Genomic DNA, 27,065 nt, shown 5'->3' on the forward strand with positions numbered 1-27,065 from the left:
AACGTGTCTGCCGATAGTGCTTTGGTTATTACGACAAGAGTCAACAAAAATTATTGTATTTTCCTTAATAGTAGTCACTTAGTTCACATCAGATTAAGATGATAATATACTTTTTAACAAACTGATAAAGACATAGAAACCAACTTAAAGAGTAGTGGAATGCAAATTAAAAAATTATGAAATAAATAATGTTTCATTCAAGAAAACTTTTTTCAACAGATATGAGCATTGCATTCTTTTGCTAAATGGATTTAAGATAAAAATGATCGTTCTATTTGATCAAATTAAATTCAATAATTATTTTTGATTAATTCACAAAATATTTTAAACATATTGTCAGATAGAATGAGTTAGATTTTGTCAAACTGCCTCCATGCATTGCTTGTCCCAAGTACATTTCTATCACAATGTGAGGATGATTAAGATGGGAGAAAGAGATTGATCTCATTACATGCATCAGGTTTAATCTTCATGTGTCATTTATCCATATGATCTAGGGGGTTATGCACAGTAACTTTGGCTGTGTTCACATGGGACCATTGTGATTTAAACTTTGAGTTGGACAAACCTCAAAGTCAGAAACAACGAACCACAAGCATGCACCCTTAACTTGAGTGAGGACGCCCTTAGCTGCTGCGCTAACCTTAAAGCCCCTCTGCACTAGTTTGGCCAGGAGTGATTAGACCTCCCTGCATGGTCACTGCATGACAGGTGGTTATCTCATCAAATGAGCTCTCAATTAACATTAAGAAAAGGAGGATCATGGGGGACCAATGGGTACCGTTTAGGCATGGTTGGCTGTATAGAGGCCGCAAGTAGCTATAAGTAGTGCAGTGGGGCTTTAAGATTTGTTGTGGTTTGTAACTTTGAGTTAACCTAAAGTTTAGTAACCATGACTGCGTGTGTCCCCACGGTCCCCAACTACAAGATAACCACGACCTTAATTGACTGCTGTGTGAACCTTGCCTTTCTTGCACTCATACCGTACATGATTAATCATGGAGTCAGGTGTGAATTGCAATCATGTTGTCAACTTTGATTTGATTTGTTCAAATGGAGTGACAAAAAGCAGGAAAACATCTCCACATTCGACGGGTTTTAAGCCACGGATTACAGGTTCATCATAGCTTTTGAAAAAAAATTCAATCAGACACGATACAGACAGTGATTGCATTGTAATTTTTTTTTTTTGGCGATGTTTTAATCATACATAAAGTGATGTGAAAATGGATTACTTTGATTAGTAATCATTCTTTCAAGTGAGTAAATTTTCCCTCTCTTTTCAGGCAAATGTTTATGACTCTAACACTTATGCAGTAAGCCACAGTGACACTCATAAACTCAAAAGATCTATCTGCAAATCTGCATTAACAGTTTAACTCATCCCTATGAAAGAGCAATACATGTAATACAGGGTCTTATGTGTGTGATGAGGATAACACTAAAATACTGTCATCTGCTCGCAAGAAGGCCCTTACTGCCACTGACATATAGCTCTTACAGCCTTCTTCACGCACCAGGGGGGCGTTTCACAAAGCACTTTTTTCAATGACAAATCACAAAAATCAGTAACAAATCTGCTGATAACCAATCAGAAGCAAGGATTTCAGTAGCTTATAACACAAATTGTTATTTGTCACTGATGACAAGTTTTGTGAAACGCCCCCCACATGAATTTACTCTGTACTATCTCGGAGCAACAGGCTGCAAGACTGAGGTATGTTGCCCAGAGTGGGATTGGAAAAAAGGATTGGAAATATATCCCTGCGTTCAGGCTATCAGCATTCAACGTATAAAGAAACGTTGTATAGCAAAATGCCTGCCTGAGCATCGTTTTGACTGATCGAAAGCTCAATAAAGAATCAACTGACCACGTCAAAATTGGTTTTATATGATGTTGATTTCTCGTCTGTATGCTCTTTTTGTAAAATATACAATGATTCTTTGTACGTCATTTTTTAATACGAGTTTTGTATAAATTTCTTCAAGTCTGGACAGGTTATATATGTCTACACTTGACTGAGAAGGGTTAAATTTGGGAAGGAGTTAAAGATCTTCATTAATTCTTACAGGGAGTGGTACCAAATAAGTTAGTACCAATTAGTAATCAAAGTTTGTGTAATCAGGATTGGAGCAAGTCATGGCATGGTGTTTATATAATCCAAGGTGTTTTACGGGCAGACATAATCGTTTCTTTACTTCTTAGTTTTCCAAAGCTCTTTCCCAACTTTCCAGAGGTAAACTGCTTAGTCTTTCTACCATCTATGTAGTTTTATCAGCATTTGACAGTATAAAAAAAAAAAGGTTGCTGACAAGCCACTGCTGCATAACATCTCTATATCGATGATATGCAACTTGGCAACAATAAAAGTCAAAAAGAAAAAAGCTGAAAGAAAGCCCTCTAGGGATGAGTCAATACCTGGATTTCTGGGTTACCACTCATAATCTGAGGTAAACCAATGTGGTTTCCATGCTTGCTGTCAGAGCTCTGTCATTGTGAGGGGTGCCAATGACTAAGATATATATATACTGACTTTTGCTTCACCTAAAATCCCAGTCCTCTTGTAGAGCCCTGCCCTTATACAATCCTTTACCTCACCGTAATCCGCAGTTAAACATTTCATAAGTTTTTGAACTTCTTTTGAAATCCCAATTTCAAAATGAATTCAAGGACCAGTGCCACACCCCCATCCATGTCTTCCTATCATTCCACCCCCCCCCCCCCCCTCCACCCTCCCCCTCCCGAAGCACCCCTAGATAGGTCAAAGACCTGATGACTTGTAGGTGCACCTCCCTACCTTCTCATCCCCTCCATGGAACCACTCTGCACCCCCCACGTAGGTCACGGACCTTCTGCAACTCCCCCTACTTCCAGGCCAGACACCCTTGACATTGCCCTAATATTAATGAGGATCAGTACGTACCCCCTGTGTTCCTTTTATGGTGGTGTCTAGATCAGATAAGAAACTGATAGTCTTTTACACCTTGCCAGACAGTAGGATATGGCCAAAAATATATATCCCACCTTCCCCCAACCCCCAACCCTCTACGGAAGTATACAAGTTGCAGTCTACTGCAAAATAAATCAAACATTATGATGATATGATACATATGACTAATAGTAATAGTAATACCTTTCATAAAATAAAACTTAAACAGGTGCTGTGGGCCCCAGGGAGTATTCATTGGGTGGAAAGACCTATAAAACAAGAAGGGTTAAATCCATAAATGACTTGCACTAAGTGCGGTTTTTTACTTTTATCCTTTGTAATAAATTGATTTATAAAGGTATTGGTGATCATGTTACTGGTGTATTTTTGTTAGATGAGATGAAAAGAATTAAATAGATTGAAATATTCATAGGAAGACAAATTAGCATGACGATAGACAGGGAGAAAAGAAAGAAGAAAGACAAACTTGTGGTTGAGCTGGGATAGAATAAGGAATTAAGAAAAGAAGGTGGGGAGAAAGAAAAGGGAAAATAAAATCAGATAGAGAGTGAGATAGAGAGTGAGACAGAGAGAGAAAGAGAGAGAGAGAGAGATAAAGAGAGAGAGAGAAAGAGAAAGAAAGAGAAAGAGAGAGAGAAAAAGAGAAAGGTAGAGAGAGAGAAAAAAATAGAAAGAGAGAAAAAGGGAAAGAGAGAAAAAGGGAAAGAGAAAGGGAGAGAAAGAGAGAGAGAGAGAGGGAAAGGAAGAGAAAGAGAGATTAAGTCCTCTGAGAGCCAGAAAGGCTCTCATATCAATCATTTCAGCCCTTTATGTTACTTCAGATCACAAGAGTTAATGCCCTTCTGGCTCTCAAAGGGCAATGACGTGTGCAAGAACAATAAGGAGATTAGACGTTTAACACAAATGCTTCATTTTCATGTGACCAACAAAAAAATCTTCACAGGTTTTTTTTCATACGAGGATGTGGTTACTTTCATAAAGTTTGAGACAACAGCAATAAAACCGTGGCTGATGGGGATGAAATATTATTAGAAAATTACCACCTTCCTTCTAAAAATAGCATAAAGTGTTTACTTTCAAACCATAATTCAAACACCTTGCTAACGAGGACCTAGTTTTAATTACACCCGCCAATAAAACTCCAGTTTATTACACAACTATGCCATTTTAATTGATCCTATTATACATACTTTCTCAAATACCAACTCCAAGTCCATAACAGTGGCACGAATGATAAACCACTATTATGAATAATTCAGATGGCCCAACATTAATTACAGTGCCAAGACTCAAATGTGAAGTATGCCACTTCTTTTCAGTTACATGAACACCTCCACCTATTAAATAGTTATCACACACAATACCCCCCTTTTCATTTCATTTACACCTAGACCGCATACCCATTCAAATGCCAAATCATTCATTTCTATCCCAGACCAAGAACAAAATAGTTTCTGCTATAACAAAACAAAAAAAAGAAAACCTCAAACCAAATATTATAAAGCAAACCACATCAATTTGTTCGTACTCCAATGCCACTGACGGATTGATCTAATTGTCCATTTAGCCTAGAAATCAAATACCGTGTCACAATTGCAGAAAATCAAACACTTCCGATTTCCACCTCCACATCTCCTCATAACGTCCATTGCATTATCCCCATTCCGATGGTTCGCTTGTTCAAATAGGGGTTTGCCAATTTCGAAAGCTCGGCAATTGCCAAGGACGTCACAAGGATATGGCGTCAACGAACACCCAACGGCCAAACCACAATTTTGTTCTTAACAGTGGCAGGAGGAAGCAACGCCACATCCCTGAGTCCCGGTAAGAGGCGATTCCATGGAAACTAAAGATACATTGACGGAGTTTGCTAGAAGTTAGGGAAGTGTTCAATGCCTCCACTCTCGGATGAAAAACAAAGAAAATATTTTCATCAGAGATGATAATTTTAAGGGAAACAGATTTAGAAAAGTTCATACATTAAAAAATTTAAAAAGGATAATACCGGTACATTACAAAAAGAAGAATTGAATGATAAATGCTGGAAATCTCATCTTAACTTTTTTCTTCTTCTATTTGTTTATCTTAATTTCAATTTTTTTTTTTAATTTGGGGGGGGGGGGGGTAAAAAGTAAGGTGATAGATTTACAAAATTTCTGGTTCATAAAATCTTGTAATTCAGTTTAGGTACAACACAAAGAATTGGTGATGCTGTGAGAAGAAGGAACCTTCAATTATCTTTTTGAGCACATAGCTTTAGAAATGGATGAACTAGGGCCAAATATATACAATGATCAAGGAGGTTTTTACGTATTTAAAGAGAGGAGAACATTGTGCATCAACAGGAAGGAAGGAACCCATGATCTATGTAATAAAGTCAGATCAAAATAGAGTGAGATACATTTTTTTTGTAAATACCTGACAAATGTCAAATAAGCTTTAAAGGGTGAAAAGCTGCAAGATTGTAGGTAGTCAACATGCATTATCATGGTGATTATAGCATCGGAGTGATACAATGCAGTGTCAGACTCTGTGTCTCCAGGAAATATTACGAAAAATAGTACATGTATGGATAAATATTCACCCCCCCCCCCCCCTCTCCTCCCCACCTCCATGTTAGTATGATCGGTGTCTGTATGTTTCCCTCTCTCTCTCTCTCTAATTCCATATAACTCATTATTTAAAAATTAAACAAAAGAGCAAAGAGCATGCTGTCCCACAGGTGTATTTCTTTAAAATTTTAGTAAGGCACATATTTGAAGTTAGAATTAAGAGATCAGTGCTCTTTAGTATTCTTGGATACACGAAATAGAGTTAATACTACTATCAAACATTTCTGCCCCCGGGTAACCCCACAGCTCTATCACACTCACCGACAGCAACAGTCATTACTAATACTCCAGAAGAATAATATTGGTCCTAGATGGCCCCTCATTGCTGACCAACTGTGGTCAGAGGATATATAGTCCAAACATGACGCCTACATCATCAGTTATTCAGTTGTGATATGTCGCACCTGAATCATATTATATGGATAGCTATGTCACAGGAAATGACCAATATTACTTACAGGAAATCACCAAATTTATGAAATTTCTGGCACAAATTTCTGAATTTGGTCCCCTTGGACTTGAACTCCTTCCAAGTGACCTCTAGCTTTGACCAATCTTTGAGTTCATAACAAGTAATATGATACATATTTTAGAACTAATATTTTATGACTATTTTATGACTAATAGGGTATTAGGTATTTTGAATTATACTATAATAGCTTAATGATATCATCCCTTTATATTAAATAATATTTGAAACAAACGTTGCTTTTGATGATGTAAATCAAAGACAAGTGCCAGTATATGACGTGGAAAGCCAGAAGGGTGTTAACGCTATGTACAAGTATTTAGGTTTAAATGTACCAATGACCTTAAAAAATGATCTGTGTATAGGTAGAATGTATAATATCAAACTCTTAAAAAATGTACCAGGCATTCTATAAACAGTTTAATAAGAAGTATGAAAAAATAAAGGACGACATAAAATCCTGCATGTAGGACGTGCACAGAACCCAAGTCTGACATCGGTTCTGTGCGCTCCCTTTTCTATGCGAGTGCATACAGGTGCGTTATTCTGGTCTACTCAACAAGATGTCTTACAGCTTGCTGGGAGTGTATTAACAATTATATATCTCTTTGTAAAAGAAATATTTAAAACTCCTAGTTAGACTACAGTATATAGCAACATGGAACCCCTTTCATGAAGAGGAAAGCATGTTTTGGTGATTGGTGATATACTTTACATTGAGTTAACACTCCTCTAGCCCCTCAGCAATCGGCCCTAGGTAAAGTTTCTCAATGAAAAACAAAACAAATATCTCACGACAACGGGAGGAATATATATGCTTGTAAAAATGAAAACAAACAAATCCTATTTCTTAATGACAGATTGGATCGGCCAAACACTAATCCCAGGATTAAGGAGGAAAATGCTTCAGTTAATCCCTGCCTTACCCATTGACAGATAACTATCATGGCACGATATGCAGTTAGAGTTGAAGTGCTCTCTTAAAACGGAATCAAATCCGAAAAGGGAAGACATGAAAAAGAATCTTGAAGGAAACACATCTGCCTTAGATTTCATCACCTCCAACGAGGCCAAACATAATCACCCGTTACTGACGGACCCCTACGCTTTGTGTCTCCGCCACCGCGAGTTCTCAGATTTTACCGCCTAAGCCATAAGATCCGCATATCGAGATCCACATTTCTAGATCCTACGCCCCTATGCAGTTTTTTGTGAGTAAGGATGACTTTGGATAAAGCTTCAACTAAAAATAACAAAATGGATTTAAAGTGAGGGAGGATATCGATAATTAACGAGAGAAGGGTATCTTTTTGAGAAATCATGTTGTGTTCGAGGTTACATGAATGTGCTCAGGAGAGGCAAAGTCAGCGGCTTAATGTGTCTACTGAACGTGTACCCATGTCTCCTAGCTAATATCTTTATACCGCAGTGCTGTAACATCACGGATATCTCCAATTCCGTTTAACCGCCAGTCAAAACCGGACGGTTTTCGGTTAAACGATTTAAAAAAAAAAAATTAAAAAAAAAAAAAAAAAAAAAAAAAAAAAAAAATTGTTTTTTTTTTTTTTTTTTGCTGACTCTGTCGGCAGCAAGCCAGGTCCGTGTGAAAAAGCGGGAAGGCGCCGATTTGTGCTTTCGAACTTGTCACAAATAATAGTAACATTGTCATTTTTAGAAGAATGTGTAAGATCATTAATGTAAATTAAAAACAGTAGAGGAGCTAGGATAGAACCTTGTGGTACGCCTTGTGTAAAAATTGGATGAATATTATTATAAACTACACATTGAGATCTATTACAAAGATACTTTCAAACCAAGATGACAGACAAATTGGAGTGTTGTTATAGTTTCAGAGTGGTGAGTCAACACACAGATTACTGAGCTGGGAGACATTGCCAGGCATAGTGCCAGGTGGAGGGGCATAAATCTAAACTTTAAAAAAAAAAAAAAAAAAAAAAAAATTATAAAAAAAAAAAAAAAAAAAAAAAAATTATTAAAAAAAAAAAAAAAAAAAAAAAAAAAAACGGGAAAACGAAACCGTCCAATTGAAAACGGAATCCGCCATGGGCGGTCGGATACCGGACGGTTAAACGTTTGACTACAGCACTAGTAAAGAGAGTCTTTTTTAATTTCCTTCTTTATTTCCACTGGTATTAACTGAAGGTGAGGCACTCCTGATGTTGGCTGAGAATAGAAAATAGAACAAGAAAAAGGACAAATGAAAATAGGGAATGAGAAATCAATTTCTCTATCCCACAATGCTATCTTTACATGATCTTGAAAGATATTACTCTTTAAACTCTGCAGATGCTGTAAAGTCTGAAATGCATTTCTGGTTTTAGGAAGGAGGCATTCATCATTGTCTCTGATTATGGATACTGTCTGCTGAGAATGGATGCTAAACTATAAAAAAATAAAAAATTCCAAGAATAATCACTTTTAGTAAGTAAGCACTTGATACCGCTGCAATGAATTCACAGACACATATCTTCAGTTATATACTTTCTACAAACAAATCAATGAACTCCAAAGTGTAAACAATTTGCAGTCTATAGTTCAATAGACCATTTTCATAATGTAATGAAATTTAATGCATAAGTCTTTGTGAAGTGTCTCAATACCTGGTAAGAATAATAGTATTTCAATAGACATAATCCAAACTGCATACATTAGTTATTGCCAGGTTGGACAAACATTATGGCTTGACCTACCTAGCAACACTTGATATATGCAGTTTGCATTCTGACTATTGACTTACTATTATTCTTATCAGGTGAATGAAATAAGTTGTATTGAGGCACTTCACAAAGAGTTGTGCATTATGAAAATGGTCTATTAATGGAGGCGAGGCAAGGGGTTAAAGGCCCCCCCCCCCCTACCCTACCCTGTAGCCATCTGTACTGTCTCAATAGAGACACTTTGAATGTCAAGGTCTGAGTCGAAGTCAGACAACTTGTTTCTAAATCCGTTGTGGGCCCACTCTTCCTCATTAACAAAAGCATTAGTCAAGCTTTAAACAGTGAATCATTAACTGTCATTCCATATTACACAACTCATAGACGACAGTGTGAAAAGAAAGTACACGCACCCTTTACAGTTGTACTATGAAAGTTCATAAACAGCAATTAAAAAATAGATAGCACTCAAGGACCTATAAAGAAATCTCAAAATGTTAAATAAAATTAGAATAGTTTTTGCCACTTAGTTAAAGTTTTTCAGTTTATAAAAAAAGTACCTTTAATTTAACAGTTAGTGATTTTAATGTATCAACATTAAATGTTTTATATATACATATATACAGCAACAGATGCAAGTAGAAAGAAATGGCTTTTTTTATACTACAAAAACAAAAGGGAAATTAGGCAGGGAGAGGCAGCAAAAGAGAAAAAAAAGGTTGGGCAAAATGTTTGGAACACTCACTAAAAACGTGAAACGGGATGCTTGGAAACCATGATTAAGAGCCCAAACAAGGATCCACATTGTTTATTGACAAAGTAAAATTAAGCTCATCTCAAAAATAGCTTTAGCAACTTCCGCAGCACCTAATTGAGACAATTTCCTTTGTCATCGAACAGTCAGTTATGCCGAATATCATAACCAGACACATACAATGCTCGGTATGCCAACAATTTGTGCAGGGGCGTCCGTTTCGTAATTCAATCCCTGATGGTAAAATAACTCAATAATTACTTTGCTGGAATGCAAATAATTTTAATCCATTTGCAGCTAATTATTGTGCACTGCGGTAAACGATCACACCTTGCAATGCCATGCATGGATATTGGAATCCTCTTTCACTTTTTACGATCTGCACTTTTATTTCCTCTTATTTGAAGTGCTCATTTATGTTGTTTACACATACTTCAGGCATAAATAAGGTATGGTGTACCTGTTGAAATGTGGACAATGTTGAGGTTGAAATTATTTCTCTTTTTTGTGGGAAGAAAAATATAAAGGGTGTTCCCAGAATTTTTTCATTGATCCTGTTCAACTTTTGAAATTTAACCAAAGAAATGCCTGATTTTAGCGTGAATTTACTTCCATTAACAAAATGAAAATGATTAAATTCTAAGATTCATTCATTATTCTACTTGGCAGCTGCCCATAGGAAAGTGAAAAGTATGCCGCAGACCTGCCGCAGACCTGCCGCAGACCTGCCGCAGACCTGCCGCAGACTTTTAGTCTGCGGCAAAGAGTATGCCGAAGTATGCGGCAGAAAGAAATTTTGCTGCAGACTTGCCGCATACCAGTATGCCACAGGAACAGTCTGCGGCAGGATGAAATTTTGCTGCAGACTTGCCGCATACTAGTATGCCACAGGAGCAGTCTGCGGCAGATCTGCGGCAGGATGAAATTTTGCTGCAGACTTGCCGCATACTAGTATGCCACAGGAACAGTCTGCGGCAGATCTGCGGCAGGATGAAATTTTGCTGCAGACTTGCCGCATACTAGTATGCCACAGGAACAGTCTGCGGCAGATCTGCGGCAGGATGAAATTTTGCTGCAGACTTGCCGCATACTAGTATGCCACAGGAACAGTCTGCGGCAGATCTGCGGCAGGATGAAACTTTGCTCCAGACTTGCCGCATACTAGTATGCCACAGGAACAGTCTGCGGCAGATCTGCGGCAGGATGAAATTTTGCTGCAGACTTGCCGCATACTAGTATGCCACAGGAACAGTCTGCGGCAGATCTGCGGCAGGATGAAACTTTGCTCCAGACTTGCCGCATACTAGTATGCCACAGGAACAGTCTGCGGCAGATCTGCGGCAGGGCGAAACTTTGCTCCAGACTTGCCGCATACCAGTACGCCACAGGAACAGTCTGCGGCAGGTCTGCCACAGGAAATCCCATTAAAGTCTAATAGGGCCAATTGAAACCAATCATCTCATGCATATTCATTATTACTTTACACGTGTGACAGAAAAATACATTTATCATGATTTGTTAAGCAAATTAAGACAATGCACATCATTTTTGTGATTTCTATTTTCCTTTTGCCATTATTAACCAATAGATTATTTTGTCTGATCATGTTACAATTACATTCACGTTTAAGCAATAGATATATTGATTATTAACCAAGAAACTATGATTACTAACCAAGAAACAATATACATATTTAGTATATATATGTGTACGAGCCTGTGTCACTTTAAATGTTACTCTTGAATACACTTCAAATGATCAATGTGATGAAGTTAATACAATTGAGAATAGAATATACCTAATTGGTAATATATATATATATATTGGTATTACCTAATTGGTAATATCGATATTGCCAATATCGATTATGAAGTATCAATCAGTTTATCACTGGTTCTTCTACATGTATACTTTATTGCCACGTACTGGATATGAAAGAGTATGCGGCAGGTCTGCAGCAGGTCTATATGAGATATGAATATTCATGATGAAGAGTCTGCGGCAGGTCTGCAGCAAGTCTGCGGCAGACCTGCCGCAGACTCTTCATCATACTGAAAGAGTATGCGGCAAGTCTGCAGCAAGTCTGCGGCAGACCTGCCGCAGACTCTTCATCATACTGAAAGAGTATGCGGCAGGTCTGCAGCAAGTCTGCGGCAAAACTAATTTGCATGTGAAAAAGATGACTGTCTGCGGCAGGTCTGCTGCAGATCTGCGGCAAGTCTGCCGCAGGAGTATGCGGCAGGCTCATTTCTTTCCTATGGGTGGTTCTCTAAAGCCAAGAGGTAGACCAAAGCATGTCAACGTTTCTCTTTGCACGCTCAAGGCAATTTAAACTGCCCAAATATTGAAATTGATCTACAATAAGTTTGGGCAAGCATTTCTTTTGACACAAGCATATGATGGTTGATACCAAGGAAAAGCTATATTACTATTAGCGAAGATAAACAATTGAAAATATGAAGAGTGGTAAATCTTTGTAAACTTAGTGGCACCCTAATATGGGTTAAAATATACTTGTTTGCTATATTAATGAATAAATAACCAATCGCAACAGAAAATGCATTGTAACAAGAAGAAAATGAAAGAGATAGAAAAAAAAAATGTCCTCCAATGGCATGTAATCTTTATAACACATGTCTGTACGCTCTTCATGCTTGCATCCATTCGGCCGATCGTTATCTTCATGATCGCTGGCGTCATCAGACACGACGCTCATTCATCAAGCGAACCGGCGCAGGAAACGCGCTAGATGAAAAGAGCATGCGTTCACCTTGACTTTTAATAATTCGCCCCAAAACCTTTCCTTACAAGCAAACTTGTGGGATTGTTTTCAAGCTTCATAAAAGCGGCCGAGCAGAGTGCCTATTACAAAGGTAAAAAACAAAGAAGAAATTCTAAAAGACGCACACCCAACTCTTTCCATTATTGCTTTTTAGCATTCATATAAAATGTTTTAACTTAAATTATTGAGAGGGGATGATTAAATATGTTGAAAGGACAACATTTACATGTTCTATTAGAGGAGTAAATCATTTAAGTACCAGCTCTCCAAGTAATTCTTAACATAACACAACATTAAAGTAAATATATTCAATTTGTGACACTGACTTTGACAATGATTTTGACCAATTAGAAGCCAGCCCATGCAAGGATAACAAAATATCTATATTTCTCACTGCCTCAACTCTTTTCTAATTTCTTACACTTTTCTGCCTATATCTCTTCTCTCCTCCTCTATTTTTCTACCTCTATAAATATTGAAGCCAACAATAAATCTAAAGCTTAAACTTCATTTCTCTCTCTCTCTCTCTCTCTCTCTCTCTCTCTCTCTTTCTCTTTCTCCCTCTCTCTAACTCACTCATTCTCACTTACATTGAAATAATTTCCTTTGTTGTTATGTTAATAGATATCTCTCTCTCTCTCTCTGACTCTCTCTCTCTCTCTCTCTCTCTTTACTCCTTCCCCTCGTGGTACCGGTCTCCTTCCTTCTATATATCCCTTTCTCTATTATCACTTTCTCTCCCTATAGCTCCGTTGCTCTCTTCCCAACCCTGCATGCAGTCATTGCTCCATGCCATGTGTTGATGCACACCACCAGACAGATGCATCTTTTTCTTATCATTTCATTGTCTGGGCTTAATTAGAGTTCGAGGTAATATTGTTGTAAGAAGGATTGCACTCAATACAGTCACCTACACAGTATACAAATATATTTTTGTGCAGGAGCGTTACTATGGAGAGCACACTAAATGCTAGTTATAATAATTTAATTTTTTAAAAAGTACATTGTTTATTTCTCCTTCTTCTTTCGCGTCTTTGAATAATTGTGCAGACTGTTTTCAACCTCAATATTTGAAACTGAGCAATCTACTAGTTTAAACAATTTCTTGGAGGATATATCCTGAAATGTTCTTGCTTGACCTTGTGACCTTTACAAAATCTTACAGCAGGCTAACTACCATTTGAAGTGTGAAATTAAGAATGTCTTGGAAGTTTTTGTCCAACTCTTTCCTCAACTTTTTCAAACTTCCAACGTTTCCTTGAAATGACACCCCCCCCCCCCCCCCCCCAACATTTGGGCTGACCAAATCCGAAGGATTAAAGTCAAAATCCTTTTTAATCTTTCCTTCCTAAAGCTTACGATTAAGATGGTATTTAAGATTTTAAAAACTATGATTTGATTTCAGCCCTTTTCAAGACCTGACTTGCTCATATTAAATTCACTGATTCTTTGAAGCATAATTTGCACCTAATTTTCATTCGCACAAACCCAGTCTCGAAAAGCCTTTTTGTTTCTGCAAGAATTACACACTCCTTGAATGAATGTACACAGTGATACTATTCACCTCTGTCACCAAATGTAGTTCAAAATTATGCAACTCAATGACATTAATGAATAAATTACGTTGATAAACAAAGAGTAATTCCAAATAAGAACCCTTATTATTTCCTTCACTTCACAATTTTCTTTCCCGAATCTGTTTCAAATCTTTTCACCGACCTCAAAGTTAGCCTCATCCCTCAAAAATTAAATCAATTCAATTAATATGTGATTCACTTTTACTTAAATTGAAACAAACTGTAAAATCTCCTAAATTGAATATGTCCAAAATTCCAAAACTGATGCCCTAAATTTTTTTAATCTAACACTGTATGATTCATACAAAATCGAGTAGTGGTTGCTTACGTGTATGTATATATGTGGGACCTTGGACGCCCCTTGGGATTTGTGGAGTTGTAAAGTAGGAACATACAAGTTAATTATGAATCATTTGTAGCAACAATCTCCTTTTAGACTTGGCCTCCGGTAGATTTGGCAGCTGTACACCCAGCTCCTTACCCTAAAAACAACCACCGAGAGTCGGAAGGATTTCAGGATTGTGAAAATGAAACTTTACATGCACAGACCCTCGTCAGTCGTAGTGCATAATAGGGTCTAAACTGCAAGACTATGAAGATGTTAGTCTACGTCTACTGCATGCCATAGGGCCCTGTAGTGTAGGAACTCCGCTGAGTTTTTTCCTGGGGACCTAAAGACAAGGTATTCCATTAACCTACTATTAATGAATGAACTATAATACTTGGAATCCAGCCTGCATATTTGTTGCTTTGAAGGGCAAGCCTCAGGCAAGCTTACAGTTTGTCAAGAAAAACATTTCTTTAAACAGTAGGCCTACCTACACTGTATGCGTAAAATTTGTAAATTGGTCTATTTGACACAGTCAGACACTGACAGAATTAGGCTAAGCTCAAGGCTTCATGGCATTGTGTTGAAGTGTCAAAATAGAGTATGTTCCTGCACAGCGCAGACTAGAAATAAGAAACAAGTTTTAAAAGCCCTTCTTGCTGTAAATAGACTATTTCGATAATCTTCTTCTTTCCATATGAAGGTTGTTTGATTCCAAACATTACATTTAACATGTTGCTCAGAGAATTAAAGGGGTTATATAAAGCGGAACAGGAAGCAATGAAATTCCCCCCTCCTCTGTTGACATTCGGATGGTCAACATCGGTGCCCCAGAGAGACTGGACACTACTGGAACCGACCGATGGTTCCAATAACCAAGCCTATACTCCCCTGCCCTCAAAAAGGAAGTGTCCTGTGTTTGAGATCAATACTGGGCTCCAGAGGGGATAGAAAATATTAAAGTTTGAAGGGCTGTTGTTAAGCCAAGGGCGCGTTCATGCTTTATTTTGACGGCCAGAATCAGGCATCTGTTACGCGTTTAGTTTAAAACACGATTGCGTTCATGCTCACTTTTGTAGAATCACCGAAAAACGGCGATCACGATCGCCGATCGTAAACTCACAAAAAGATGCGTTTACAATTTGTAAACGCGTTTAAATGGGGTCAACGCACTGACCTCTAGTGGGTCTACGTAGCATGCGCACACAGGTTTGCGAATCCAGCTGAAGGCCACCCAAGGAGAATTGCCTGGAGAAGTGAGCATGGACAGTGCACCGTGGAACTGTGATTACGATGAGCATTTACGATGAGCGTTACAAATCGCTCATTCTGCCTTCAAAATCAAGCATGAACGCGCCCCAAATTGGACCTGCAATTTGGTTGATGCATTCAGGAAAATGGGGAAAATTGCATATTCAAGGGCTTCATGCGTATTTCAGAATGCAGATTTAGTATTAAAATGGACCTCAAACTGTTTTTAAAGTAGAAAGGAAAACTGAGAAAAAGGGTACTGATAATAATCAAATACAGACGGGATTGAGAGATATATTATAAAATAAAAGGGAAATAATAAGAAAGAAGCCCATATGGCTATATTTATATTATATTCACTTGGGACAAAGAAGAAAAGAGAGAAAGAGAGAAAGAGAGAAAGAGGGAGAGACAGACAGATAGAGAGGAGGAGGCAGAAAACAGTCAAGAGTAAGAGAATTGCATTTTAGGAGAACTGCATTTTAGGAGAAAATAAAAAAAAATTATTGAAAAACAGTAATGAAAAGTAAACAAATAACGAGACAAAGAGAGGGGGAGTGAGGGGAGAGAGAGGAAAAAAGAATATATAAAGAACGGGAATACAATGGGAAGAGGAAGACCATAAAAAGACAGTGCTCCATTAGAACTTGAACTTGTCCTTACCAGTACCCTGTACACCCAACAGGAAAGAAATATCTCGAGCTGAGATACAGGGTATTGTATTTCATCTTTATGGTGAGAAAATCTCTCTCTAAGGGGGATCGGATTTAAGGGTGTCGACATCTAGAAGGGTGCTGCGATAGCACTCCAGATGGGATAAGTGATTTGCAAACAGAGTAATACATCATGTCAGGGTATCACACCCTCCCCTAGCAAGCAAGTCAAGCTAGAGAACGATAGAGAACGAGAGAGAAAGAGAGAGAGAGCTTAAACAAATATGAAATTCCAGTATAATATGTCCAACAGCTTGAGAAACTCCCAGCAAGAATTGAAAATAAGTTCTAGTCATGCAAATCAATTATGGAAGAAACTGTCATGAAAAAAAAAGGAAAAGGGTGATTATATCTCCTCCATAAAAAATTGGTGTGTACTATTTGGTTTTGGAATCACCAAAATGGTAAGAAATGGACCTGGTCTTGTTGAAAGTCACAAGAACAGCACACACAAAATGGTCGTATGGGACTATTTACACAATTTTGTCGTATTTTGGACTGGCATTTTAAGAGCAACTTTTTTTTAAATAATAGAGTAGACTACAATATTCTTCCAGACTGATCTGCGAAAGATTGAGAAAGTTTCGAAATAACTTGTTAATATTTACCAAAACTCAGCTTTCCCTTTAAGCATTATGGACCACTAAGAACTAAAAAAACTTTTAACATATTTTTTCTTGATTATAACAGACGAATGCCCTTCTGGGTCTCAGCAAAGTATTCCACACTGAGCTTCTCAATCTTTGGATTAGGCTTTGTGTTCATATCAGCTAATGCTAACAGTCACATTTTTTCAGAGGATTAAATGATTACAAAAAAGAAAAATTACCCCCCTATCTGATCAAATTTTAGTGCAAATACAAATCTGGGGATGCAAGATATCCGAGTAAATATATGAAGGTTCAACTGAGAGAAATTGAGCTTTAGTTATTCCCAAAGTATTATACAAAATGCTAGCCTTTTCAGTTTATCTAGATATAAGGTCTGTTTTGTTGATCCTCCATGCGCTATGTCAGCATCTACTGTAGATCACTATCAGAATATGACTAAATAAAAGTTCTTTAGAAGATTTCGTTAAATACTATAATACAAAGATATCACATAGATGCTAATTTATCTGCAAGTAGACGTTATATTCCCATGCAAACATGTGTAATGACCATGTAATGATTAATGAGGAATTGGGGATAATTGAATTACGATCTCGTTTAATTTGAAATCCAGACCAGTTTTCCGTTCAATCATGCTGTGACATATGCTACAACGTAGCAATCCATCTATTCCTGGCAAAACAGAGAGAGCAAGAATTTATGTTTTCTAATGATGAGCAAACCATCTGGGTATGGTAACATCAGTGACAACCTCCATTAGTCTCATGGAGAGAGAGAGCTAGAGACAGAGAGAGACAGAGTAAGAGGTTAAGAAGAACATTCTTTTTACATGACAGGAAAAGAGAGGAACAGATAGAATTTGAAGGGAGAATTAGCCACATGTTCATTCGATTGACTCACAAGACTATTCTTATCCAGTAGCGAAGGCTACATGACTTTACACTGCAACAGTCTGGCCTACTTTTCTCAGTCTTTTAAACTTAACAAGATGAAGAAAGCAATGTCATTAATAAACTGTAAGATAAAACAATATAAAGATTCCTAGAAGTAAGCTAAAAAGTTTATAAAAGCAAAAATTATAGCAGTGAAAGTACTCTGTGAAAAATATCTAGATATTATAGTCAAAATGGATTACTTAATACTTTATCAATTGGTTATCACTCAAAAGCAGGTAAAAACAAATAAAAACCAAATGCAAAACTATAACTGTGCCTACATCATTATTGAACAACAGACTTCTTTTTTTAACAAAATTACTGAAACCTGTTTATGCTGATAAAATAACATTGGATTTAATCCCCAAGAACTCGGAAATATTGAAAAAGCCAAACTACATTGCTAGTGCAGTACCTGGGGTATTTTTGCAATACATTATGATGCATAACAATGGCTGAAGTGCTGACTCTAATGCAAGCAGATTGATGGTGTTTTCATTTTGGATTTTCTTGAAAGGCTTTCACAAAAATTTCACAAAAAGAAGTGACACCTGAGGATGAAAAGGGGTAATTCATCAAATTCTTCTCCAGAGGTTAGATTAAGATCACATAATCCCTGATCATTCATTTTACTACATAATTTACTGTATACAGAATGAAATACTCAAACCTCAGAGCTTCAGCTTCATAATGGATGAGCAAGAATTTACAATCAAGGGAAAAATACCCCAAAAGAAAATATATTATTCCCCTATTCTTTGTCATATTTAGAATATGAAGGCATTTGAAGAGCCATGCTTTTCAGGGACGTTTTTTCTCTGATGTTCTTCAACACTTGCAAAATAACAATAAAAACGCTCACAAATCATTTTTCACCTCTCTTCCCAGAACTCAACCTTCTCTATAAACTGAAAGAGAAGGTTAAGTTTTGGTAAAGTTGAGCTCTCTCATTCTTTTTCTTTAATGTCACTTTGGAAGAGAGCCATTATAGAAAGGTCCTCTGAGAAACCTCTCTCCTCCAAAGACCATCACGTTCAAACTACAGCGATAAATAACAAACATGTTTGGACCAAACAGTCATGTCACATAATCTGTGTGGTCCGATACAACCATTTCTGTGTACAGTGCATGTGCTTTTCATCAAGACTATTACTGTGTCGTACATAGTCACCCTTTCTAAATTGCTACCATGTCCTTTTACAATCTATTTGTATATGACCAGGGGAGTGTTTCACAATGACTAAGATTGACTTTAAGTTGAACTTAACTATGGCAGGCCATTCATACCACTGGTTGCATACTCTCACCATTATGATCTTTAGATAATATTTTTTCCTTCAATAATGAACTATAAACAAATGTAAATTCTGTAGATTTCTGACCATGATTATGCAAGTCCCTCAAGCCTTTTTTCAAGGAATATTTACCATCTTTATGATATAAACAAACCATTATCAGAGAAGCTGTAGGTCGTTAGGCCTACATAAACATTAAACAAAAAATACAAAGTCCTTCTGACATTTAAACGAGGATAAATCATACAGAAGAAAGATACAACTTTAAAAGCAAGGTTATACCTAGCTAACATTCCTCTACAGATAATTGGTATGAAGGCTCTGATATTGAGGTTAGCTATCGTGATTCCAACTCGGATTAGGATTATAATCAAAATGGTAAATATTTGAAGGACCAGACAATTATGCCAACAAAAGTATCAATATCCGTGTCCATGCATTAAAAAAGAACACCAGTCAACCATCAAAACAAGTTGCAACATTAACCTGCTAAGTGTCAAATGCTATCCTGGGAGTGAAGAATTGAAGGTTAGGACAAGAATTACAGCTAGTACAATATACATATAGTAAACAACTGGTGGCAAAATTCTGTGGTAGAACACTAGAATTTTAAGCCAATGATTGGTCCGTTCAGAGCCAGAAGGATGTAGGTCTAAATGTAAGTTAGATGCCGATAGTTATTGACCTTCTTGCTCTCAGCAGACTATATTGTACTTTTTTAATATTCACCGACAAATTTAGAAGGTTTTACAGGAACTACTTTCACATGTTCAAGCTAAATTTGAATTTAAGTTGAAATTAATTTTGAATTGTGAACATGTCTATCTTAATATACTTGCATCAAAATAAATGCATGGTGACCAAAATAGATGTTATTCTCAAAATGTCATTTTGCCATTCACAAAATCTTTCTTTCTTTTTTTTTTACTACAACCTGAAACAGTTCCTGTAAAATTGAGGGTTACATACAACTTTGAAACTGTAAAGAAAGAGAAGAAGCACTGGCAACAAATTCAAAATTTCCTAAAATAGGTTTTTGGCTGTCATCCATGACATTTAATCAGCACTCCTGCCAAGAAACTAATTATGCAGACATGTTTTCAAAAGATCACCATACTAATTTAACCCAGAGTATTTCTGACTATATCACTGAGATGATCTGGATATATGTTTAAAAATATGAGGGAGGGTTGAACGGCCTTGATGAACGAGACTGATGGACGTAGCGAACAGCAGGTTACAAATAAGAACTGTATGTTTCTTTCTTAATTGAGATTCGAAACGTAAATAGTATTTTGGATGTTTATTCAATTAGACATGTTGCTATTCATAATGCTCAGCTAAATAGCATATAGTGCAACACTAAAATAATTTCAGTACGAAACATCAAGAGCATATTCACTTTGATTCAGAAATGCAACTATTACACTTCTACATTTCTATGACAAACACTTATTTTTGTCAGTCTACTTTTTCAAGGGTTGTTTACAAATTATATTATCTATTTATTTTTGTACGTTATTATTTGTATACATTACGATTGTCACTTTCGCTCCTTAATATATATCTAAAACTAATAAACATTCACAATTAGTCAAAGGCATTTGTGATTTGTACGTAAAATAATTGTTTGTCACAGAAAAATCATTGAATGTAAAGGTATAACATGACTAGTACCATTATGGCATTTTTCTATAGCATGTATACCCTGGCTCTGGATTTGTATTTGTTTTCTTGAAAGAAAGAGCTGTTTGAATCATGCAAGACAGGTCATGATTATTTTTCCAATTCCTCAAATAGTCTCTCGAAGGAGAAGAGATAACAAACCCAATTAAATGCAATGAGTTACAGATCCAGATTTTGCCACATATGCTTCAAAAGAAGCAGTAACTCGAGCGATCTTTCATCACTTTCTTTAATAACTTTTGGAAATGTATGATATGCCAAACGGAGCAGAAGGAAAAGGGTGTTTTAAAATATGACATGACACATCAAAAACCTTCAGACCTTAAGCCCTTCACACCATCCCAACCATGGTGATATAGCAAAAGAAGGGGAAACCCCTCGCAACAGTAATGAAGGGATTAATCGAGGGCCGACAAGGTCGCGAACCGATACCACGGCTCTGATCTTGGGAACGCGCAGGGTGGAAATGATTTTTAAAAACTTCCAGATGCCTGAAGCTTTGGAGAGTTTTTAAAGAATCACTATGTTATTCCTTGTGTCGTATCTGTCAGCGGCCTCGAGAGAGAGGTTAGGATGTCTTGTAAACATTCGTCACTTCCACTCTGAAGTTTAACATCTCTCCTACCTACACCGAAAGTTCAGGGTGTAGTCATCGACATCTTTGAGGAAAAATTGTTTATTTTTAATATGTTACAAAACGATCATACATGTACTACGCCTTGTACGGAAATGTACCTCAACAAGTACAATGTATATTGACTGCCTTTGCATGTATCTATTATGCATGTAAACACAGCAAATTCCCTTGATATGGGCAATTAAGATGTTGAGTTTAAATTTAAGTCTTCAAAAATGAAACCGATATGACGGAATCTCCATTTAAGTGAAGAAGGGCTCATATATTCAAACAAAAGAATGAAAGTAAAATGTGAACTGAGGAACCCCAACTGAAATTTAGAAAGAAAGAATTTACACTAAATAAAGAGTTCTTTTAAACTCCCAAGTATAAAGGCCTCTGGATGGTATGAGAAAGCATGCCCAAAGTAATACCTGACTAGAGACAAACCCTTAAACCTAACCATTTATTGTTGATGAAATAAAAACCCAGAGCAAATGTCAGTTCTCCTTTTAATAAAAAAGGAAAGATAACATCATTAATATTTTTACCTTGTGGAAAGCAGTCAATTCTTCATTCAGGCTTACAAAGTAAATATTCCTCAGCTGTTCACAGCGCCTCCTACACCAGCAGGTGGGTATGCCCCTCCTAAGAGCAGGCATCTTGGAACCGTAGCCTTTGGCAATGTCGACAAGAAGAAAGATTCAGTTCTTGCAGCAATTAATGACAAGCTAAAAGAAGCTTCTCTATCTGAGGCAACCGCTTCAAAGTGGCAACAAGAATAACCAAGTCCGTGCGAGGACAATAATACAGTTTGACCGCCAGTCCACCCGTAGAGTATAAAACACGCTTGCTTAAAATATATTTTATCACCTGACGAAGTGTTGCAGTGGCGCATGAAACTTTGTGATCTTTAGATCCCTTGTTGACCATACATTACAAGACAAACGAATGCCACTAGCGATATTATTTTCGATAATAAGACAGTTAGTTCTAGTTGAGGAAATCAACATCAGCAGCAGCAGAAGCAACAGGTCCAGAACTATGGGTCTTTTTTAAAAACAAGCCTTCAGGAAAAGCTATAAAACTTGATGGAACGATTGCCGCTGATATTTTCCCTCAGGAGTCAGTAGCCATCCCCTTGCCAAGTAAGTGCCCCAGAAGTGGATACTCTATTCAATCTTATCCATCCTCATCATCAGATGCAGGCCTACGGTTAGCGGAGATGACAGGCGAGAGGCGGTTGCCTGGAGGAGTTGGGGGCACCAGGACAGGATGCCATACTGGCAGAGTGTCCAAGGACATCCAAGGGTGTCCAAGGGTGTCTAAGAGTGTCCGAGAAAGCCTACATCTTCACTTCAGAAAATACCTACAAGATTTCCTCACAGCTCATGCCTCTCAGATCAAGGATCTCAGAATGTACGCGAGGCGATAAGCGTACGAGCGCCCATCTTCCACAGAACTGACCCGTTCCTTGATGTTCTTGATCAACGATGTAACCGCAATTATCGCAATCATGTTGAATACTAGTCATGTCACCGCCCAGCTGAGCATTTAAATAATGCAATAAGTAGTGGTCTGATCTAATTGCTGCGATCACTTCCAGACTAGCAGCTGCTGCCACTTAAAATGGGAAACAAACCAGAAACTAATTTTCTTTTATAGACATACTAGGCAATATTTTTGTTGGAAACTATACGCAGAAAAAGTTCCATGTCTCAAAACATTTCGTATTCGATTACAGTCTCATCGAGGAAACCCCAATTTAGGGTTCATTTAATTACATGCCAAGGAAATGCAAGTGTATGCATGCCAAACGTAGGAGAAATTGGATAGCTGTATTGGAACCTGTTAAGTCTTGTAACTTGCAAAATGGAACGTCATCCAATTACTAAAATATACTCAGAGCAAGAGAGACATTAATTAATTTACTCTTACATGTACATAAATTTAATGCCCTTCTAGACCTAAGATGATGATTAATCAGATTTGATCGAGAGGAAAGGAGTTGAACGAAGATCATTGAAGGTGGGAATCTGCAGTCCAATCAATTCTTCTTATTGCCCCGATGTTTCAAAGATGTACATGAAGTCATGTGCCCTTACATGGAAATGAATGGGTGGGTGTGAGGAGGATAATTTTACAAGAAGATATCAAATTCAAGCACCCTACCCATATCATATGAATCTCCTGCACTCCTCCATAATTAGTATCTATAAAAGGGATATTTTGTGGGGCTTCCTCTTAAAATGTTTATCAGTTCTAAAAATACAGCAGCAACACCCTTCAAATTCTTGTTTTCCTTCAATTTTTTTCAAATACTGCCTAACATATTTTTCGACCTTGTATAGACATAATATGGCTTCAGAATTAACAAAGTTTTTCATTAAAATAATCAAGATATGTTTTATAAAATAGAAACAGACTGACCATTTAATTTATATCCTCAGCAGTCAGAGGCCATCAAGTTAAAGAGTCGTTGGGGTAATTATTCTTGAATGTATTCCATTCCTCTATTTTAAGAACTTTGGAAGGTAAAGATAAAATCGTGCAAGTTCTGTACAACGCAATAAACATGACAACCCTGTATAAATCAGTTTCTATAAATTGGCTCATTTGCTCATAAATTGTGACCATCTTAAATCAAAATAGATTCCAGCAGAAAAAAAAGCCACCAACTGAATTATATCAATTATTTATATTACTATATAATAACTATAGTCCCCTCCAGATTGTTTTTCATTAATGTTTTGTGTTGAACATACGATTCATTTAGGTCAAAGGAAAACAATTTATAACTACAAAGTGAAAATATAATTTTTTTTTTTTTTAATGAAACAAAAATCATAAGTCATGTTCAAATGTAGAGGAGTAAATATGAAATATACTGAAATGAAATTAAAAAACCATGATAAGCCTTTTTAATCAGTATCGACAGACCCCCTGCAAGCCCCCAAATTGAAACTGTCACTCGCTGGCGTTGATAGGGGGAAGCTCTCCCTCGTTGATCAAGGAAGGAAATGTTCAAAGAGCAGGGGAAGTGTAGAGGGGGCAACAAGGAGATCGGAAAATGAGCCAAGGGGAGGCAAGAAGCAAGGTCGAGTTTTCAATATTCATTTTTTTGATATATGATATCAAAAAGAAAAATATCAAAGGTAGATATCAAAGATATGCACAGGCATATTTATTGCCAAACAGCAATCTTTCACTTCAGTTTAATAATATTAGGAGACAAAACTGAGGAATTTCAATATTTAAAATTGTTGATCTCAATATATTTTAAATATGAGGGCAAATCTGTAAACCTTTCCCTTATTTCTTTTTCTCGAGTATTTGGTGTGGTATGCAAATTGGCAATATAGGAAAATAATGATAGCTATTGTGGAATTATGGGGGGGGGGGAAGCAAGTTTCAATTAGAAAACAAAAACTGGAAAAAAGTTTTTCTGAAGTAAACATGAAGAGCAATAACCAACATTCATGATGACATTATGTGAGGAATGCAGTTTCAATTAAATCTACATTTGACCTTCACTTAATTGTACACCTACTTAACACATTGTTATCTAAATCAATCTTAAAGCAAAGAAATACTCCCTTGTCAACCAGCCCCCCCCCCCCCTTCTCTCTCTCTCTCTCTCTCTCTCTCTCTCTTTCTCTCCCTTTTATTTCCATCTCATTTCCTTGTTTTGTCCTTACTAGATTCCTTTCTCTATCTCTCTCTCTTATTCTCTCTGTATCTTCCATAGTCTTTTGAAAGCTATAAGGGTATTAACTACATGTAATATACCTTTACACAAAGTTTACTCCCTTCTGGCTTTAAAAAGACAAATTTGTTTCCCTCCTCTCTCTCTCTCTCTCTCTTTTCCCCTCTCTCCCATTTATTTCCTTGTAATTTACTCTACTAAGTGGCCTTTTTCCTATCATGATTTGGACATAATACTTCAATGTAATCCATATACCTTCCTTATCCTGCGGACTTTTTAATAGCAAGGCTTCTTATATTATCCTTCCACCGAGGCCTTTCCAGGCTCGCTATAATCCCTCAAATCCTCTCGTTTCCCAGTAGGGAGCTAATCGGCTTCAGGTCCAAAACTTAGGACTCTAGTCTAGATGGTCCAGGTCTAAAACATTGAGCTCAAACATTTCCTAAATGACTATGTATTAACAAACATGTACATATCTTATCAGGTCCACAATCTAGGACCAGATCGGGGCTGGCCTAAGTCCAATGAATGGAGCTTAGACTTCCCCCTGAATGACACACATATCTCACAATATCAATAATCAAATGGTTAAAAGATCAGTAATTTAGACCATTCTCAATCTGAGTTTTTGAATCAGTTATTACATATCTCTATGTCAAATCAAAGGGCTCATATGAATGAAGTTTGCCTGTGTTTTGATTATCCAACGGGCTACAGAGCAGGATGAAAGGGGGTCCTACTAAGTAAATAGGCCTATTCAAAAGGCACTAAATGCATTTCAAATAATGCACACGATTCTGCGGTCTGCTAAATTATATAGGGCATTTTAAAAGTGATAAATATTGGTTTGTAGGACCTTCAAGGCCTTTTATGGAGTACAAAACAAGTTTAAAAGCTTCTAATAGTGGTCATCCATTGTGATCTAGCCAGGCTTGAAGTCCCGTTTCACACTGATAAGAATGTACATCTTTTGTGGTTCATAAATTCACCTTGAGACTGTTAAGGAATATTTCGTCACTAATATTAGGAATCAACATCTATCCTGCATCTACGTCCGTCCACAAAAAGCAACGATTCTTGACCGCCTTTCAATACAATTTACATGTTTCTTTGATTGTCCAAGGAAGAAGAGTAAAACAATAATGAATCTGAAATGTAAGTCACATTTTGTGTAATTACCTGCACTGTCAATATTGCAATTAAAATCAAGCTTCTTACTCTTCCTGAAATTAAGATAGATGGAATTAAAGCAGTTGTGTGCGTCAAAAACTGAATAGAAGTATTAAAAAAACAATGGTTAAAACCGATTAATAGACAGGTTTAATTCTCAGTAATAAAACTGATCCTGACATGAAATTAGTATTGCTTCCACTATTTTCGGCCTCTATCAAATGGTTTTAGGAAGAGTCGTCAAATTACCTGTACAGATGGAAAGTTAGTAACAAAACAAGCAAGCCTTCTTACCTACAAAAATTATAGCAATATATCCACAGTAAAAGGTCTATGATGATAGATATATTCCAGATTTAAAAACCTCCTGTGAACGCTGATCGAGCACAGACCTTTGTGTATCATGAGAGTCCCTGCCTGAGAGAGAGAAGCACTAACTTCACGCTTTGGAACCACATGTACAAATCAACAAGCACTGTACTCTAAAAAAGCCTTTATAGCCCTAATGCTAGTATTATTACCGTGTTTACTACTCTTTGGGACTTTGTATGCTTTTGGCCGCTTCAACGGACACGCACAAAACTTCTCCAACAGAATCCATAGAAAACAGACACAATGGGGAGAAGCATCGCATTCCTGGAGACAGTTTGATATCTAGCCCCCCCCCCCCCCCCCACAGCTTTTCTTTTCAACTTTATCTGCTCAGCTCTTTCTTTCTATTTTGCTAAATGACAGCTTCAGAGATTTCTCACGCTTGTGTTCAATGGTTTCAAATATTGAAAATATGCACAAACTTTTCAAATCTTTTCATAATGCTCAGTCTTTTTTAAGAATACTTAAAGCAGAAAGTTTAGGCCCACTTCCATATTCTAGCTGTTGTAACAATATTTTTCTTTCTATTTGTCAAACAGACTTTTATACAACTCTATTTTCT

General features: G+C 37.0%; 1 protein-coding gene across 2 annotated transcripts in view; it reads right to left on the reverse strand.

Annotated features, from left to right (window-relative positions):
• LOC577548 (serine-rich adhesin for platelets) overlaps positions 1 to 26,619 on the reverse strand; it is a 41,187-nt gene extending 14,568 nt beyond the window's left edge. The window contains exon 1 of one of the 2 annotated variants that reach the window (XR_004066098.1): positions 26,426 to 26,619. The gene's annotated coding sequence lies outside the window, so the exon portion shown is untranslated. The remainder of the gene's footprint in view (positions 1 to 26,425) is intronic. The other variant, XM_794868.5, reaches the window with a different exon arrangement.
• Between the last annotated feature and the right edge of the window lie 446 nt (positions 26,620 to 27,065).

This window comes from Strongylocentrotus purpuratus, unplaced genomic scaffold (genome assembly GCF_000002235.5).
Source record: "Strongylocentrotus purpuratus isolate Spur 01 unplaced genomic scaffold, Spur_5.0 spur5_scaffold_3, whole genome shotgun sequence".
In the NCBI taxonomy this organism is placed as follows: Eukaryota; Metazoa; Echinodermata; class Echinoidea; order Camarodonta; family Strongylocentrotidae; genus Strongylocentrotus; species Strongylocentrotus purpuratus.